Source organism: Molothrus ater, chromosome 7 (assembly GCF_012460135.2).
Source record: "Molothrus ater isolate BHLD 08-10-18 breed brown headed cowbird chromosome 7, BPBGC_Mater_1.1, whole genome shotgun sequence".
Taxonomy (NCBI): Eukaryota; Metazoa; Chordata; class Aves; order Passeriformes; family Icteridae; genus Molothrus; species Molothrus ater.
Window position 1 is genome coordinate 9,779,606 of NC_050484.2, and position 20,404 is coordinate 9,800,009.

At 39.6% G+C, this 20,404-nt stretch overlaps 1 protein-coding gene and 1 long non-coding RNA gene across 2 annotated transcripts in view; one reads left to right on the forward strand and one right to left on the reverse strand.

Moving 5' to 3' along the window:
• Positions 1 to 478: 478 nt before the first annotated feature.
• LOC118688718 (uncharacterized) lies at positions 479 to 2,793 on the reverse strand. Its single transcript, XR_004980503.2, has 2 exons — positions 2,608 to 2,793; positions 479 to 1,886 (listed from the first exon to the last, which is right to left on the reverse strand). It is a non-coding gene; the product is annotated as an uncharacterized LOC118688718 (long non-coding RNA).
• Positions 2,794 to 10,631: 7,838 nt separating this feature from the next.
• Positions 10,632 to 20,404, forward strand: part of SLC39A10 (solute carrier family 39 member 10) — a 73,456-nt gene continuing 63,683 nt past the window's right edge. Inside the window, exon 1 of the mRNA XM_036386493.2 lies at positions 10,632 to 10,765. The gene's annotated coding sequence lies outside the window, so the exon portion shown is untranslated. The remainder of the gene's footprint in view (positions 10,766 to 20,404) is intronic.

A 20,404-nucleotide genomic window follows, 5' to 3' on the forward strand; every position in this document is an offset into this window, starting at 1 on the left:
AGGAGTGGCTGCAGACTTGGTCCCTGCAGGACACACAGGGTACACAGCACATGAGGCATGAACTCATTCAGCTCTGAAGATAGAGAAAGGCTGAAGCAGCTGTGCCATTTCAAAAGGCATTGCCCAAATTCCTCTGGGGGAGAATTGCATGGCTAATGAACCACACTAAGATTTCAGAGTGCTAACTTCTTAGTCTCAAAAAATCAACATTTGGTGATGATCAGGATGAGTGAGAAGGGTGCATTTGGCAGTACTTCTGAGCAAAAGAACAGATCAGTTGGGAAAATATGACTTTGGTACTTCCCATTTCTTTGTCAGTCTAATGAAATCAAGATAAAATGAGGTATTAAATATAATTTCTATGGGGCTAAAGTGGAAGGTCTTTATTGTCCAATGCCAGCCTTGAAAGAGAAGGGAAATCCAGCTAAGAGTACAGCAAGGTACATTTCTGCACAGAAGAAATCAGTGAGCTATGGCAGTTGTCTGAAAACTTTATTAGTTCAATGAATCACATTTATATAGACACTAATAATTATTATGTAAATAAAGCAGTCAGAGGAATGTAAAATAGCCCATCATATAGTACTGAGTATGTCAATGTTATTACCACAGTGTTACAATTACTGAAGTTTAATAGAGAAATATAAGACACACACAGAAAGTAATTGAGATAAAAGAGCACGGTAAATTGGTATAGTACTGCAGAGAGTGATGAGCCACACTTAATTTCAGCAATTACAAACCTATAGAGCAAGTTCTACTTCTCTTATCCCAATGAATGATTGTGTTAAAGCAAATAGTCCACACTCCTAATGGAATTCCCCTACTTCATAAAACTAGGTTTGTTAAACATCCCACCTGGATTTTCTGCAATGCTGCGCTGCCTTCTACTTGAGTGTGTCTTCTGCAGCATTATTTGCAGAGTGGGAAATTCCTTGAAGTGCAGTACAATGTCTCTGCACTTTGAAGTGTCTGTCATGAGTGTGGCAGACATGCCATCAGCCTGCCTCAAAGTTAAGGACCTCCACAGCTTTTTACAATAAATAAATCAGTTCTTTTTTGTGTTCTCCTTACTCTAAAAATACCTCTCCTTTACCATCCCTGAAGTTAGCTCATGTGTTCCTGCCCTTTTGAGCTAGCTTCTTCAAAGGGAGGTAAAAAATTGATTGGCTGTCAAAACAGCATTAAAAAAAAAAGAAAAGAGAAAGTAAGATACAGTAGTGTTCAAACGTCTACATGTCAAGGAGAAAAGGTAGGGCAGACATTCTGTATAACCAAAATAATTGTCATTATAAGGAACAAGTCAAATCCAGAGAAATACTAAAATTGTAGCAAGAACTTCAGCCTGGTGGCACCTTAGCATGGTTTACATCAGACATTTCCTGGAGAATTTCTGTTGGAGAGGGACAGGGAGGGGCTGTGTGTCTAAGGAACAGAGGACTACCCCATCCAGTTGGCTTTGGAAGTCAGCTGGATGAGATTTTATGATTAATCAGAAAGTGCACAAAATGAAGTGTTGATATGGTATGATATCGAGCAAAACCCTTGCTGAGCTGCTCCTTGCTGAGCTCACACATCCTGGGAGCACTTCCACTTGTACAAGTATGTGTGACTTGTCTAACAGCCCCATAAAAACTCTCTGACCTTATTACACTACTGCTTCGTGATTAGTTACCTGCTCTTAAAATAGTATGAAAAATTAGGGTGACCTAATTTTCCACACAGCCACAACATCCAGCAATTAATTCTTCTGTTCCCAAAACAATATTTCCTCCTGCTAGTTGCACAGGTGTTCCTTCTGTGGCTTCTTTTTCACGCCATCTTCCTTAACCCCAGAGGACTGCAGAGGATTCTCAGCCTGACTGCTCCATGGAGCAGCAAAAAGTCTGAAAAGAAAGCATAAGATTTAGTGTCTCAGCTGGGAGCCAAGGGAAAAAATAAATATGCAGGTATCCTGAGATGCTTCAATGCTTTCGATGAATGAAATTGTGCTGTGAATGAAATGCTTTCAAAGAGAGAAGGAAAGCATTTTTTAAATGTTTGCAAGTTCAATTTAGTAATTAATACTTTGCATAGATATTACTAAGGGAACGGTTAAAGCTGGGTGAGGTCAAAAATACCTGTTCTGAATTTGAATTTTCACAAGAAATTGGAAGCACAATTAAAAAGGGTTATGTGCAAGTGATAACAGCTTGAGAATTCATTACAGTAGAACCTCAAAATCTTTTTATTTAAAGAACCTCTTCAGTATCGCATTTAATGACTTTTGCAGCATTCTTAGGATTTACAGTTTGAAACCTTTAGACTCTGGGAAAGATCAAAGTCTTGTGCCTGTTTAACAGTATCATCTATGAGTCTGAATAGAAAGAAAAACTATGTAAAGCTGGGAGAGGGAATTACTGCTGGGACAGAGCTATGCATTTTCCTGCCACTGTAGGAATGCATGGATTATCAGTCTGGGTCACTTTGTCTCTGGAAGAAATTCAAGAATTCACCTAGATGCCTTGTTTTTCCAGCTGCTTTTCTTCAAAGGTATCCAAGTGAGTTCTGCCAGCATAAATCTTTCCATGAAAGAGCAGCATCTGCATCCTGGCCCATAATACTCACAGGCTTTTACAGGCTGCTTCATGGGAGATGAGGAGTCCTGTCTGATGAGGTGAAGAAGCAGTGTCAGTTGTTGTAGGGCTCCTCTAAAAACTGTAGCCAGGATGAGATATTTCAGGAGCACCAGGAGAACTTCTTGCTCTTATGAGAGGTGTCTTTATGTTTCTCTGTGTCAGCTTAACCAGAATGTGATAGCACAAGCTGCTACTGAGAAAGCCAGATCTGTCATATGAAAAACGATTAAGCACTTCTTCAAAAGCATGCTTATATCTCTTTTGATACAGAGCAATTCCTAGGATTTAATAGAGTAAAATAAAAAGTTGAAATATACTTCATATTAAAGCAGAGTCAAAATAAAAAAAAGGCATTAAAGTTTCTTAAATGAGCTATTTCAAGCTTGAGAGCATTTTCCAAATTGCATTTCAGATACTGAAAAGCCGAATTTTTTTTCACACCGGTTCATATTTAAAAGGGAGATAGAAACCTTGAAGTGTTTCCTATTATGGAAATCCTTTTCCCCCACTAGGTATACTTTTATCTTTTATTACTCCCCCTGCCCCACCCCACTCCAAAAAACACCAAAAAATATAAAAGGAATCCATGATGTTGGTCACTGAGGTATTTATATAAAAATTAAAAGGAACTTCACCTTTTTATAATATAATTATGCATGAATTCCCTTTAAAGTCTGACCCAGTATCTGCTGACTTCAAAGAACAGACCTTTTTTGGATGAGAGTAGTCACTGAAGAGTTTGGATGATATTAGTCACTGAAATGCAGATTCTGTGTTACCAGACTCTCTGCCTATATTATGAATCTTAGGTGAACTCACAATTATTAGCTTGAGCCCACAAAAAGCTTTAGAATTTACCAAAGTATTATGAAGTTATAGTGGCATAGTATCTCTTAAGTGTTCAAATCTCTTCAAAATTCTCTCTCTGTTATTATGAATTATATATAAAAATATTGTTAGTTCATAATCAGGCTGCAAAATTTATACATGAAAGAGCATTTATTAAAAAAGAAAAAAAAAAGAAAAATCTGTTTACCCATAAAATGAATGCATCAAACCTTCAGATTTAAAAGAAAATGTCATAAATGCAGAAACTTACAACACTTGCATAGACAAGAAATTTCCTCTAATCTATGGCCAGTTTTATCAGTGTTATGTTAAATGATCCTTTCCTGCATTTGCTTCATTGAGTCCTAATAGCATTTGTCTTTAATTCTGAATTGAAATTATGTTAGCATGACAAACACTAGTAGAGAATTCTGCTGGGAATTTATGAGGAACTTGGCAGAGCAGCTTTTAACAATACCTAATCCTGGAACCTTACCCATGACCTTCATTAACCAGAGAAACATCCCCAATTACTAAAAAAGATGAACTTGAAACTCCGAATTTTACCTGAAAGCATGAAAATCAAAAGAAAACAAACACCAAAACTAAAGAAAAGCAGGGGAGAAAAGGAGAGAGTAAATTTATAGGGGAAAAAACCACAAGTTTCCAAACCCAAACAATTATTGAAGGCCAAATTCAGGACAAAACTCCCAGATGTGAGGTGACGGGCTGTTCCCCAGAGGTCAGGTCAGGGACAGTGGCAGTGCTGCTGCTCAGCTGGGTGCCAGCTCAGGAGGCTCTCAGTGCACTGGGGCACTCTGTCCTGACAGCGCGGTGGCTCCGCTGGAGCACGGCGTCAGAGCTGCAGGCCTGCTGGCCTGTGCTTCCCTGAGGATGTTGGACAGGATGTGCACGGCTGCAGTTCCCAGGCACACCCTCCCCCTCTCCTCTTGGAGGAGGCTCAGAACAGATGAGGCTGGGGCTGTGTTTTCCTTGCCTGTGACAGATTTGCATAGTGTCATAAGCTCGCTGTGCTTGGTTGTTTTCCTTCTATCAAAAGAAAGATGTTGCAGAACTGTTTAGAGTACAAATGAATCCCTACCCCATATGTTGCTATTTATATTTATATCCACTTAGGACACCCAGCAGACCTGGTTATGGAGCAGGTCCTTGTTGTTTCCAGCTCCTCCTCTGCTCATAAACATTTAAGTGCAAACAACTGGATATGGCCACGTCTGCACTTAAACTGCTCATTGTAATTTCACATCAGCTCCTACTCCATACCAATTTTCTAGGCAACATATTACAGTATCTGCTCGTGTACTTTGTGCAGACTGTGTAGGAAGCAGCTTAATCTAAAACATCTGTGGCAAGATGAGATGATCACATAAACATAATTTCTTGCAGAGGTTCTGTCTATAAACTGCAATGAAGTATGTTTCCACTGCATCAGCACAATCCTACCTTTGCATTTACCTTTTATCATCCAAATGGAGAACAAAGGAAAATAAAATACAAGAGGAAAAGTCAAATTCCCAGGCACATAAACACTATGTTCAGACAGAAACTGACAAAGCTCTGAAAATTATGTCCCTAATCTGAAAGCTGTTCAATAAACTACATTAATTATCACTGCTGAGTATCTGTTTATGTGCCTAAATTCCCAGTAAGCCATACAGAAAATTACTTTCTAATGTGGAATCACCAAAGCTTTTTGATCGCAAAAGCTCCACACACACACTAAACTGTTGGAGAGTAAGTCAATAATCAGTGAGCTGCATTTTCAGAGCCTAATGGATTCAATAGACACCTAAGGGATATCTCAGCTTCAGCAGCAGCATTGTGCTCCATCACATTACCCAGCAATAGAAATGACTCACAACACAGTCTCCTAAAAGAGGGTATAAATTATCCTTGTAGCTGAGATTTACCCTTCAAGGTCGGTATCCATACCCAAGCAATTTCTCTTCAATCCTGCCCTTCAGGCACTTTACCAAAAGATAGGAAAGGCGCTCCATATCAGGCATGTTCCAGCTCTGAAGGTACCTACACGCAGTTTCATCTGCACATAAAATACAGTACAGAAGCAGCTTGCCATCAACACACAAATAGCTTCTGTCAGCAAACATGTTAATTACCAAAATTTGCGTTCCAAGACTTCCCATGTTAGTTCCTTAAAGAAACTAAGCACATTAGCTGTTTTCTCATTACATCATTTTGAATATGAGAATGAATGCAAGTTCCAACAACAGTTTCAGGCACTAGAGAAGGGCATATAATAAAGATTCACCTAATAGCTGAAAAATCTCACGAACAAAAGAATCCCTTTTACACAAGAAAGTGCTCTCTGAATGGAATATCTGCTAAACACTCAATGCATGCCCCAGAAGTCAGTGGAGCACTCAGATCCCCTCTTAGCTTGTAAGATTTTATAAATAAAAATCTAGTAAGTTCTTGTAGCCTCCTATTTGATCCTTTCAGTCCTGAGTGTTCTTCACCATCCCCACTGGAACATAAGCAGAAGAGTTATATACTTGTATTTCTAAATGCAGATGAGTATTTTTCCCTTTATTATGATCCACCAAACTGGATTCAATAAATAAACTACTCTTAACTCCAAATTAACTATAATCTTGTAAGTCAGACTATCAGAGACTGGTGTAAATGCAAACATGTCAAATGGATAAGCAATCCATTGGCTTCTATAATTTTAACCAATATAAATTACTATTTGGGGGCAATATCATAATTCCAAGAAGACTATAGGAAGTAAACTGCGCTGGCTTCAGTAGCGGAAGCAAACTTGAGGGAAGAAGGCTCCTTTTCAAACCTCAGAACTTGGATCTATGCCCAGAATTAAACTGAGGACACAATACTGTCACCCACTCATGAATTCCCTTCTTCCAACTTTAGGAAGCCTGGGGTTAAATGATGATAAAACCCATGGATGGTGGGAATGCCTGTGTTCCAGGTGATCGTGCAGGAGGAGGAACACTGCCCTGTGGTACTGGGCTCAGCCTCAGCTCACAGTGAGATCAACACTCCTGTGCTCGGTGCCTAGGCAGAGCCTCCCTGGCAAGGAGAGGTTCCTGCACACACAGGCACCAGCACGTCACATCACCACAGGCATAACCACTGCCTCTGCACTGGGGGAGAAAAAACTGTGAGAATAAAACTGGAGGCCAAAAAGTGCCTAGAGCCTAAACACTGGCAATGATTTCTCTTTTCTACTTAGGATAAAAAGGAAGGTAGGAAGTCCTATTATGTGCAGGGAAGGAACAAAGTCCTTGAGGCTCATTGGTGAAGTCTATGAATTGAAAAGTACTAATTTAACACAAGGGTAGTAAGTGGAATGATGGCATCTCTTCAAATGAATTCATAAATTAAAAGGTATTTTACATTTTTAAGGGAACATTTTTGTTGTTTATAAAGAAATTAAGAAAAGCAAAAACCTCTGAGTAAGACGTTGTAAATGGATTCACAGGTTATCACTGAAAGCTTGTGTTAAATGAAGAAAATAACAGCTACAAAGGTTTTGAGCCTAAACTGAAAACTATAGCAAAGTCAGTTTAGTTCTTGGCAACTCTTCTAAGGACACAATGACTGATCTCTGCCCACATGAAAGAAGAAACTATACTTAGTGCCTTCAATAAATTGAAGCTTTGGATATTCCAAGAAGGTGCAGAGAATATGGGAGAAATGTAGATTCTTAAAAAATGCCAGGTATTTCCTTCTGCACAGTTACTGTGCTCCACACAGTGAATGCTGGATGTGATGCTCACTGTATATGGAAGAGAAGTCAGACTAGGAGAGCCCTTCTGGCCTTTAAATGGAGGTATACCTTAACTATATTTTAGAGGATTTGGGAGTACAGGCATCTGGACAAAACAAGGTTTGTAAGAGTATTCTTTTGCATTATAGTTGTGTATATAATAAGACTTCATACTTACCTTTACTGTAAATTAGTATCTGTATCACAGTACCAGGCTGTTTCCCACCTGCTTCTTGTTCCTTTTTACTTCATAATTCTCTTCCTTCATATTCTTTTCTCCAATTGCTTGTCCTTTTCCATTGTAGTATCCTCAGTGACATTCTTTCAGTCTTTACTTGCATATCACAGTTCTTTTTGTTTCCTGTTTCTTTTCACCATCACCATGAAATAGATACCTATCATGTGGCATTTTGCTGCTCTGCCTGCACTACTAAACTTATTTTACAGCTGAGAAATTGGCACAGGCAATAAATAATTTGTTGGTTTACTTGTGCACCTTTAAAATATGCGTCTCTGCTAAAACCAGAAAAGAGATCTCCTGCCTTACTGGACAAAACCCTAATTTGAATGTTTTTCTTCTCTTTTACAAAACTGAAAGAACTTTATTACTTTTTAATTATTGCTTTACAAATTTTAAATATAGCATACTCCTGCAGAAATAAACATCCCACTTCTTCAGTGAGAGATCTGAACAGTTTGGGGAGGCCTTTCTCTCATTCCCCATGGCCAGGCAGAGCTGTCAGATTCTCTGCCAGGGTACAAGTTAGTCAGTGAGCACACTGGCACTACTGCCCTAAAATGGAAGTTCTGTTACAAAACTACACCCTAAATCCACTCCCACCTTTTTCGTACACCAGTTGAGTTTCATTTCTGTGGTTTTCTTGTCTGCATTAACTTGTCATGCCTGTGCCCCAAATTAGACATCGACCTGGCTTCCAATGCAGTCTCTACAGAGGATGCAGAAGACACAGAAGTGCCTCATAGAACCCACTGATCACGCTGTGATTTATTAAGAAATAATGAAGAAACTGATTGGCATTAGTTTCAAAGCTTTGAATTGAACCCTTTGAGAATGGATGTAATTGGATTGCATTCTATTATAAGCTAGGAGATTTAAAGAAGAAATCTTTAACTTTGGGTTATATTACAAAATATGCTGAAGATATTTATTAAAAAAATAAATCAAGCAGCCATTTCTCTGTTTGTACAGGCAAGACAAGCAAGTTAACCACTTTAAAAAGCTGAACTATGACACACCTAGCCAGCTTCATCATCTATTTTGTGAATTAAACAATTGTTTATATATGTGACATTCTCACTACAAGCTTTAAATCATATTTATTCATTGTACAGCAATTCAAAGTGGAACCACTGACCGAAAATATGGAGGCCCTAATCAAAACTATTTGTAGACCATTGGTACTCAAGTAATTTTATCAAGAATTTATCAGTGAGTAAAGGAAATTATCAGATTATCTGGTATTATTTATACCACCACATTTTACCAGTTAATCAAATAATAATTAGTTTTTTCATCTGAAACTTTTATTGCTGAGAATTGACATGTGTGGGTATTAAATAGGGTCTTGTTTCATAGCAGTGACAGATTTTGTAGTGCACAAGGAACTGTCATGACTTTAAATTAAGCTTTCATGGAATCTAACTTTTCACTTGAGCCTGCACACGGTCATGATTTTTTTTATGCCTATATGAAATCACAAAAATAAAGTAATTTTATTTTCACAAAAATAAAGTAATTTAATTTTGTAAATGAGCACTTATTCCTCTTAAAGCAAATGGTCGGCCTTGTTCATTACCACAATTACTGACCTAGCCAGAATTAAATGAACTCTGCATTTAAATATTCTGTAAACAGCAATGAATAAGGGCACATAACAGCAATTTAAATACATCCATTTTGGTGGAGTGAGTATTATAAAAGAGAAACTTACTTCATATTAGAAATAATTTCCTGCCCAACTCAGCATCTTTGCATTATCTCCTGTGCTTATTTACTTTTCATATCATTAACATGCTTTGCCAGACCTTTTTTTAAATGATAATATCAGCTTCTCTCAGCCAAGAATCTTATTTGACATAATTGCTTCTCATATTTGAACTTTTTGAAAATTAATGTCAATTTGGCACGTTTCTGAGGTGATGCTGAGGACTTTCTAGACATCCAGAATTAAAATACACTTCTAGAAGAGCACTGGTAAGCAGTTCCACCACCAAATGAAGGTTCCTAGCTCAGCTGGTGACACTGACCAACACTAAGCCACCAAGTCCATCCAGGGGACTTCTGAATTCAGTGGAGATAGTCAGGTGCTGTTAAACTGGAGGCTGGGAATGCTGAGGGTTTCTGGAATGAAAGATGGGGAAGAAGATTCAGCAAGCATTTAGAAGCCCTCAGAAACAACAGCTACTGAATAAAAATATTATTATGTTACAGTATTGCTATTATGGGACACCAACAGGGATGTGCACTGATTCTTTCTCACTTTCCCTGAACCCACGTTGTGGCTGTACACTCATGGCCAAATGCATCCTAGGCAAGTCTGAGTATCTGCTGCTGAAACCTGCCTACTCCAGCACAGTCTGAGGGCCATCACCTGTACATCCCATATATTCTGGTTTACATCCACTGGCCAGAATCAGGAAATCAAAATATCCCTTCCTGCTTTTGCCGCAGGGCAGCTGCAGTTCAGGCTGCTGCTGTAGCAATGTGTAGTCCAGGTCCTGAAACCCAGCTGCTCTGCATTAGTATCAAGGCAGGCTCTTGTTTGGGCACCGTAATCAATGCAAATGCATCCTAGGTAGTTCTGAAAATAGCCATGGATGTGTGGGAGTACAGAGACATTAAAAGCACCCTTCTAAAAGTCATCTGTAAATTAGCTAAGATAAATACAATCAAAATCTAACCTAGAGATTCTCTCTGGGAAGATTTGCCTATGAATGTATTTCATGTTTAGGTCTGCTGAATCCACTACAGAAATTGCATAACTTTATTTTGGGACCTTATCAGGTGGTCCAAATTTCCTCACAGTTCAGTTGTTGATTCTATAAAGTTATTTACATGCTTTAGACATCTTGATGAGAAGCCCAAAGGCAAAAGCTAATGTTCCTAGGCTTTCTATAAACATTAACAGAGAGTGGGGACAGTTATAGGACTTGGTTCAGAATAACAGCTAAATTAGGTTCAAAAGGAGCATGAACATTCCCTCTTACTTCGTGACTCTCAAAATTTTATTTAGATGGCACAGTCCAATACTTAGAAAAGATAGAGGCCTTATGTTATCCCTGAACTTTCAGAGATGTCCCAGGTACTACAACAGCACTCAAAATATGGTAGCACAATCCTAGAGCCTTTTATAACTGGCTTATGTTGCTTTTGCACAGGTGGAATCCCAAGCTGGCTCCCTCAATCCTGACATCTTCCTGAAATTCTTCTGGAGTTGGTGATCTGAAGAGTCCTGAAACATTGCAACATCTTCCGAGTGGTTTGCAGCAGGAACCCCAGGAGCACAGACCCACTGCACAGAACCTGGTAGGGAATTTCCACGGGCCATAAATGATCCTCACTCCCTCAACAAACAAAAATTAAGGTCCAACCAACTCAGCCACAGAGCAGGTCTGCTGTTCATAATGTAGGGAGCAGGAATATGCTTCACTGACAATACTTTATGACATTTGAAAGGACAAATGTCTATGATACCAGACCTTCTAGCTGTTTTATATGATAAATTCCTTTACAGATTGCTCTGGAAATTTGGTGCTTGGAAAGTCAGGGCTCTTGTTTTGGAAAATCCTTTGGGTTATGACAGTGACAATGCTTTTCTAAACCTGTCTCATTTTATCCAGCATTAAGAAAGGGTCTAATATATTTCATGGCACTGTGTGGCATAATTGCTAGTGGCTTTTTTCCTCTGACTCTTTCAAAATGAAGGATGTTACTCCCATACATCCTCACAGGCTATGCATCATTAATGACCATCCAGGCCAGAGCTGTGTATTTATTTCCATGCATGGTTTCATGCTGTCTCTCTGAAGTCTTTGCTTTGTAAAGTCATTCAGTCTTCTCCTGAAAATGTGAATAAGAGACCAGGTGATTTGCTCCCAAAAATAATCACATTCTGCAAGAAGTCTCCATGCTGTTTTTTTATACACAACTCTTACCTCTAAGGACAGAAGTACTTTTTAAATCCAAGTGTTAAAGCAAGTCAAAGACAGGGAGGTGATTCAACCATGCCCTCACATTAGGATGAGATAACTCAATGCTTTCATACTGCAGGATAGCTATTTCATTATCTTTTGCTTGCAAAGGGAAGCAGCAGTTCTGATTAAACACTATTTTATCTGTGCTCTTTGTAAGCATAACTCAGTGAAGATGATGGTGCGATATGGCTGAGTTTTGAAGGCTTGTGCTTAAGAGCCATATATCTTTAAGGCTTGTACCTTACATGGATTCTCTCCTAATTAAGAACACCTGTAGAGGCCTGACCAGACCCTGTGGTTTGCAGCAAAACTGCCGAAGGGCTCTGAAAAGGCAGAAACTTTGTGTTGTCTTTTAACCTAAATTATAACAGGGTTCAAGCCTGTGCCAAGCAGAGTAAAACTATATAATTTATGAGCCATGAGGGCAGCTCTGGGCCCCTCTGAGGTGATTTTTATCAGTGCAGTAGCATAAACAGTTCTCCTTTACTTGAACATTGGGAAGAGGGAGCAGTGGAAGGCCTGCAGTATAAAGGGGATCCAGCCTGTGCCAGGACCTCTGTAGCCCACGGACAGCCAGGTAAGTGTGTTTGCACTGCTCTGCTTTTTAAGCAACAGCTGAGGAAAACTGTGCCGTGTGCTGAGGCTGAGCATGGGCTATGTGCTGTGGGACTGCAGGAACTGCACTTCAAGGCCAATGATTTGCTTTTTGCTGTTAAAATTTTAAGCTTGTTACAGAGGATCTACTTTGATTCATTGTCTGCCTTTGTCTTGGAAGGCTCAGTTGTGCCAAACCTCACCAGTGGTGTAATAGAACTACCCACAGTATTACAAACTGCGCTTGGCTGTAATGATGGGTTTGGGCCCTTGCTCTCTCTGCATTTTGAAGTCATATTCCTATGAGCAAACAGGTGTTACTTAAGGACTGGTCCTTGAGTCAAGTGCAAAACTATTAGATACAAGGAGAACATGTAAAGAATTAAATTTTTTCCTATGTATTAATAATGTAATTATGTATAAACCATAAATGTTAGTTTGTCAAAATGACAGTATAGAACAGAACTCAATCTATTCATGTTCTCTATCAGGGTTTGAGGGGCTTTAGGACATTTAGATCATATTACTGCAGCTTTGTGTTCTTTTCAGCAAATGGTACGCACAAAGTGGGAATGGCCTAAAAATATCAGTTAACTGGAAACAGAACTAAGGCAGTGTCCAGCTGACCCACCTCCAGAAACAACAGACAGGCTCCAGGGACTTCTGGCTTTTGTTTCTGTCTCAGAAGGTTTGGGTTTTGTGGTGTGGAGGTTGGGAGGCAGGAAGGGGGGGGTTTGTTTGGTTTAAACTGACATTTTTAATCTAATCTTTATAGGAAAAGGGACACCTTGAAAATCTTAGTGCTATGTTTCCTTATTGCATATCTCCAGCAAGAATAAAGCCTTTGTTGGTATTGGTTCCTGATTATTAAAACAGCTACAGTTGGTGTCTTAATTTAAAAAAAAAAAAACAACAACAACAACAACAACAAAAAAACCCCTTTGAAGTTGCTCTAATTTTTATTTTCTCTGTAATGTTACATGCAGAGTGCTGCAGAAGGAGAGCTGGGGAAGTATGTTTCAGGCTCAGTTTGCAAGGTGCAGCAGAAGGGGACTTGTTATTTAAAAGCTTTTTCTTGATGAAAAGCTAGAGCTCTGCCCTTGTTAAGCACTGTCAGTTGGCACAGCTCTCCTGCGCTGCCCAGTCATACCCCATTAAGTCTGGGATAAGAAGCATTTCTTGCTAAAAGATTAAGAGGGAGACTCCTAGAAATGTTTTACAATGTTATATAAGAACAGAGTCTGGTTGTAGGCTGTCCTTGGACTTGGAACAACCAGGGTCACAGTTCCAGCCTGAACATGAACTCGGTGCTCTCATCTTGAAGTTGGTCTAAATTTTAAGCCATTATTGTCTATGATTACCTCTGTAGTTTAGATTGGCACAGTCTCAAAGGAAGGTATTTCCCTGCATCTGGAAAAAAAGGGGATGCAGCCAATGGCCTTCTAAAGCACACTGCAAGAAAACTCTACAACAGCTTGAGGCATCATGTGTAGGTTGTTTAATTTCTTCAGCATAATTATCCTTCTAATAGGTGTGTGCTTGTACCATAATCCTTCTTTCAGGATTCCACTAGAAGACTTCTTGCTTGGCTAGTTCAGGCCAATGACTTCCATGGGATCTGTACCGTTCTTTTTTTGCAAATTTAATGTAATGGGTTTGTTCTGTAAACAGAAGATCAAGGTCAGATTTCTCTTGTAGGACTGAGCATCAAAAAAAGTTAATAGTTTTTAATTATCAACTTGCAATATATGAAGTAGTTTATGTGATGCTGATAGCATTGCTCATAGTGTGATTAAATAATATCATAACTTTATACAAACAACGTATCTTCAAAATATGCATTATAGACAGACCCCAGCAGGCTGTGTATAAGGGTTTTGTATAGGTCTTTGTATAGGTTGCTTTGTATAGGTCTTCATTAACCAGGCAAATCTGCTGGTCAGTTCCCAGGGTAGGTGTGGCTGAAGAGTATTCCGTACTCATCCAGCTGTCTACTGTCTGCCTAGACACTGCTTATTTCAGGATTACTGGGTTTTTACTCACATCATTTTTGCCTGACAGCTGTGGTGGTCCTAGTGTTGAGAAACACATAGATCTCTCTAAATAGCCTCTTCTCAGCTTATTTTCTGTACTATTTGCCTTTAAGACTCAGTGGTGTTCAGAGAATTGATTTGGAGCCATTCATAACTAAGATGACTATCTACCAATCTCTACCAAGATATTCTGAGGATTTTACACTTCAGCAAAGCCTCTCTAAAAGGCTCTGTGTCCCTGAAGTCAGATCACTGTGTGGAGCAGTTCTTGTCATGGGACTGGAGAGTGGAAGTCAGTGAAAATCTTTTACTTCCTTCCAAAGCTTCTTTTGGGTGTCCTCTGTCTTGACTTGGTGCTGGGGGCACTGTGTGTGTCTTGTTGCTGTGCCTGTTCCCCAGATCAAACAGAATTAGCAGCTCATCAAACTGAGCAAACAAGCTCAGAGAGACGATAGGAGACCTCCCACCAGGATATGTGCTGTAGAGAGCATTCATTCGGTAATGTGAATGGGCTGCACTCAAATGAGAAGATAATGTCTGTCTCAGATAAGTGCAGTGTGTTGCTGAGTGCAGAGATAAGCCTGCTCTGGAGCAAAGCAGGGCACGTGAGGCAGCTGCTGTAAGACTGCTGGGAGCAGACATCAGGCAGGTATCTTCACACAAGCAAGGTCTCTGCAAGCAAAATAGTGCCATGACCTAAAAGGCCAAGAAGCCACGCTGAAAATAGATGGATCTGTGAATCACCAGCCTGAACCAGCCTACACTCTGAGGCAGGAAGGGCAGTGGGAAACCTGAGAGTTGGGTCTTTTGCACTCCTTGTCTGTAAGGCCTTCAGGGGAGGGGATCACTTTCTGGGATGGTGGAAGATCACTCAGTAATAATCACACAGGAAGCTTAACAGTCAGTTTGAACACTTCCAATTACTGTTCAACCACACTCCAGTCAGTTCTAGTGGCATAGCAGGTGGGAACAGTACAGCAGGGAGTTTGGGGAGGTCCATGAGGAAGTATCTGTTTTACTAGAAGAGAAGCACGGCAAAAATAATATAATATTATAATCCTCATCTTCACTATCATCACCACCAGCTGTACTCTAGAGAGCACCTGGAAAAGCATATTTGCTCATCCCATCACTTCTGGTGGACTTGGGAGCATTAGGTTTGTGGCTGAATTCAATCTTAAATGTCTTTTCCAACCTAAATGATTCTAGAAGATGATCTGGATACTTCTATAAAGATGGTATTCTTATCCAGCTACACAACTGCCACAATCACAGCAGGTAAGAGTCTGGAGGATCAGGAAATGGCAGCATGGTTACCAGAGAAGGCTCAGTGCATCTTCTGTTGGATTTTTGTACCCTGTTTAATCCTTAAGAAATTAGATTAAATACAGCAGTGGTTTTTAGCTAAGAGAATTCCTGGATGGCAGAAGGAAAAGTACCATTAGGAAGGTGTATGAATCAGGACAGGCTGCTAGAACAGAGCAATGTCTGCTATTGGTGCTGCTGCTCACTGAGCCTCTGTAAGGCAGAGATCTGTAGGATATCAGTGGATGTCTGGGATTACATATGCTCCTAGCCTCAAAATCTGGGGAAAGAAGGCAGGAAATATTTTGGGTTATGGAGGGAGGTAAACCTATTTTGTATAGGAATGGCACATTTGAAGAATAAGCCAAAAATGGGTGTTATCAGGTGTGGAATACACAGCACCAGGAGGCAGAGCTTTGTATAGCTTTGCACAGCTTTGGGTTTTCTTCAAAAGAAAACAATGGATAGCTGTCTCCTGGGTAACAGGAGAGGGGGAAATGGTGCCACAAGGACTAAAAATAATCAAATCCAAAGTATGAATTCTGGCCATGCCCATTAAATTCTCAATAAGCCAGAAATAATCAGGGCTTAGGTGACAATCCTATTTAGGGGACAGGGTTTGCTTATGCTCTTAGAACTGGCTTCAAATGGGTGATTACACTGAAAGGCCTAGGAAAACTGAGAAAAACTAATTGTATTCTCTGTAAAACTTCTGTTATACTCAAGACAAACATTTAAATTTTGAAAAAGTTCTACAGATTTCTTCCCTCCTTTACTTGGGCACTTCTTTTATAAAGCTGCTACAACCCTTTCTCTTCATCACAATAGAAGTTTAACCCTGCAAACTTTCTTTACTCACTTTCCCTTTCAGCTCACCATAAAATTCCATGTGTGTGATGTAGCTAGTGTGTTTTATGGGATCAGAACCACACCTTGCTAGTAACTTTAATCTCTCAAACTCTTTGAAACTGTGGTCTATGTTCCTTGAATGTTTCCATTGATGAACATTGCTTATTCACACTCAGCTTCAGCACAGTTCAGCTGGAGCTGCTGCGGTTTTTTTCCATTATGCAAGTGAAATGTCAGTGTGCTTCACTAAATGTTAGTATGGTTTATGATTTCTTTTTAATCTGTGCTAATTTGGGGGCTACTTGGCATTAATACATAGCTTGAAAAAGAGAATTAGTGACTCAAATATTGTTGCCAGGTTTCTGTGGTTTACTTTTACCCATACAAAACATGAAGCAATTAATCTCAAGGTCTTATGTATGGCAAAACAAAACAACCTCTCAGATGTGGCTTACATTTGTTTGAGAAAAACTTTCATTGGAAATGAGAAGTTTGAAATAAAGAAGAGAATACTTATAAACAACAACTATATGACAAAATGGTTCTGTAAGAAGAGGCTTAAGTTAGCATTTGCCAGACTGTGTTCTGGGTATTCTCAAGCCCAGGTAAACCATTTGATAAGTGAAATGAAAGATCTTGTACAGGTTGTCTACAGTCCTTACATGTGTGTTTTTATAACATCTTTCTGAGAACTATTTTTTTTTTTGCCTATAAGATATTTTTCTCTGTTTGAGAACATTTGATAGACATGTCTCAGGTGAAAAGTTGTCATTGAAACTGGTGCCAGGAATTGGACAGATGAATTACATGCAAACAGGGGCTGTACAGCCTATGGCCATCCACACTGAAAGTCACTGTCCCTTTAGTGGGGATAGAAAGCCACAGAGCACCAGCAGTGCTGGGAACATCTGATGAGCCATAGCAGTGTGAAGGGCTAAACTGGAATGCTGGGGGTTTTCTCATGCTGCAAAATGGAACAAACTCACTGGAAAACAATAAAGAAAACAAGATCTAATTTTTTTTTTTTTTTTAGCTCTGGCCCTTCTAAATGTGTTGTGTATTTATAATTATGCAAGCCAGAATAACCTAGCTACAGAAAAATATCCAAAATGTTGGATAACATAGGACAGTAATTATTTGCATACCTGGGTCAGGTACTGTAGGGGGATAGAATATAAGAACATAAAGATAGTGTAGAAGGTAATCTTACCCCTAAGGAGTTGCAGCTGGGCCAATTGTCAAAGATTAGGAGCAGCCCTGACTTCAACAGGCCACAGCTGTAACCAATGAGAAGAAGAGTGCTATAAAAGAGTGGGGTGGCTCATTAGGAAGGGAATTGGAGTCAGTTGGCTGCTTTGTGAAGAAGAAAGAGTCAGTGCTTGGAGGAGCAGCCTATGAGAAAACACCAAGAAGGCATGGAACTTTTGTGATAAGGAGACAACAGTGTGGAACCCCTGCAATAAGATGACAACAGGTGCCTTACCATACCTTAGGCTTCCTCCCCTTCTTTTGTGGAATCCCCAAACTTTGCCTGAGACCATGCTGATAGATGAAGGGTGAGTTCTGTAAATCTTCCTGAACCAAATCACATCAGCCTCAAGTGCATTTTTTAATAGGTCAAGATGACCAAGTGCCCTGTTGAAATGCACATAGATTGGCCAATGACCAGTGCAAAAAGCCAAGGCTGGGTGGCCACACAGAAACTTTTCTGGAAAAGTCTTCCTCTCTGCTTGATGCTATTCCTTGCTGAAAATCAGGATGAACTCTGTGTCACAACATATAAAACAACAGATCACCAAATTACTTGAAGTAAACAAAAGTTTTGATGATACAGGTTACTTTAAAAATATACCTGTGCCTTCAATGCAAGTGCAGCTCTCACATACTCTCATCTGTCCAGGTGCACAATCCAACCTCATAAGAGATTGAAGCATTTACTCTTTCGGGGGATTGGCTTTTTCTTCTGAGAAATTTGTGGGAATTAAGACAGAAAATGTTTGAACAATACCCTTGTTCATACTGCAACATTTAATTGTGATAGTTCAGAGAAATCTTAGTAGAGTGTTATCAGATGTGTAAAATGAATCCAGGTAAAACAGCTTCTGCAAAGAAGGTAGCAAATGTTTTTGGATTTCCTTTCATGAGGCATGCTTTCAACTCTTTTTAGGGGAAATCAAAGAGACTGGGAGGAAAGAACCACTAGCCAAATACTTTAAGTGTTTATAACAGGTGTGCAGAAGGTACATAATTTGCTACAGCCTTTGCAAGCTTCATTAGAATGCAAAGACAAGGACCTAAGATAACCAATGTTTTTAGAATTATATTGCCTCGTTCGTCACAGTTTTGGAGACATTGGACACTTTTAACCAATTTGGTGGGAGAGCTTTTAAATTTAATGAATTTCCCCAAAGTTTTATGAGAGCTGTTGTATGAGCAGGAAAGAGAGTTTCTATAGTGAATGCTAGAGAAACTGCCCATGGATATGTTTGGTGTTGCTCAGGCTGATCCTGATGAGGTTTGAGAAAAGCTGCAGGGCTTCTCCCAAGAAACAGGGGAAAGTAGAGTAGGAGTAGCTAAGGGTGTGAGTCTGAGGGCAAGAATATGGCTTCTCTCCTTCCAACAGGATTGTTCTATGCTGTTAATGGAGTAATTTTTAAACCAGATTTTTGCAACAGCTCACTAAGGAGCTGTTCTCCTCTCCTAACTGTTCTACTACTATTTAACAAAGTGGAAATCTCACTTTTCTTCTTCTGCATGAAGCAATAGACCTGGCTTTCTTATAGTCTGCCTGCACCACACTTTCTTCTTTAATACACGTCACCCAAAGCTCATCTGTGTGGCTCCCCAAAACCCTTTGCCTACCTTCATGTCACCTATTATCATAATCTCATTTGAAATGATTGGTCTCTGTAGTTAAACTTTATTTTTATCCCCTTAAGGATCTTATCTGTCCTACAATTGTGGCCCCATTTCCTCTCGGGTGAGCCCCTGGAGTGCTTTATGCCTTTCCATGGAACTGTTTACAAGCTGCTTTTGAGGGCACAGCTGTCACTATAAGACTAAAACTGAATCCAAAATCACTAAATATAACTGCTCCACAGGGAACCATCTTTACTGATAAGGCCAATAAATTACAGGAAAAAATAGAGATCTAGAACATAAGTCCTGTACAGCCAAGACCTGAACAATGGCTAAAACAAAACAAGGTTCAATACAGCCAGGGAAAAACCCAATGATGTGCAAACAAAGCACTGCAGTTCGGGCAGCCTTGCCTTTCCTCCTGCCTAGGTGAGATGCAGTCTGGGCTTTTCCCTGCTGCCCAAAAGGCAGGATTACTGCTGTGTGCACACTGGGGGTCACAAGGAAATCAGGGCTAGAGTCAGTAACATGCCACACCAAATCCACCACTAGCTGTGCCAAAAATGGGCATACAACAAAGGAATCCCACAACTCCTTAATTCTTGATTTAAAACTGGGGTCCTGTGATAAAGTAAACTCTATAGTTTCCCCCTGTTTAATGGGATTTGGTGGGGGCAGGAGAACAGTAAATGAAGAGCCAGCTTTATTTCTATGCCTGCCATTTTCAAACAGTATGGAAATGAAAGCCCTGCAATGACTTTGGTGAGATGTGGAAGTCTGAAGATCAGAAAAGGGACTTTGATAGAGGTGCTAGGGAAGAACAAGCTTCAAGATGCCATGAGGCCCACAGTTCCAATATTGACTCAGGATGGGAGAGATTGAATTAATTAAATTATAGTTAATTAATTTAATTAAAGTTAATCAATGTTTAACTTTAAAAGTAGGCACTCATTTGCATATTGTTGATATTAGGGTAAGATTTAGAAGATAAGAGCTGTATAACCCATTGTGCTGTTCTCTCTTTGTTAGCCTGCAGAGTGAGAAGGATGCTGGGGTTGGTTATCATTTTATGTTCCTCTTAATGAGTGTAGAGATGACTCATATTTTTAAGTCATGAATATCATGGAAATAAGATTTTTCACCAAAAAAAAAAGAAAGGCAGCAGGAGAACTTGCAGACTCATTTTCTACACAGTTTTGCATGGGACTAGCTAGTACAAGTGTTGTTCATTATAAGTCAAGTACCTTTCTGACCTTCTGCTTTAAAACCAAAAATCTTTTCCCCCCTCTTCCTGAATGTCATACAATATTATGAATTGTTAAGGTTGGAAA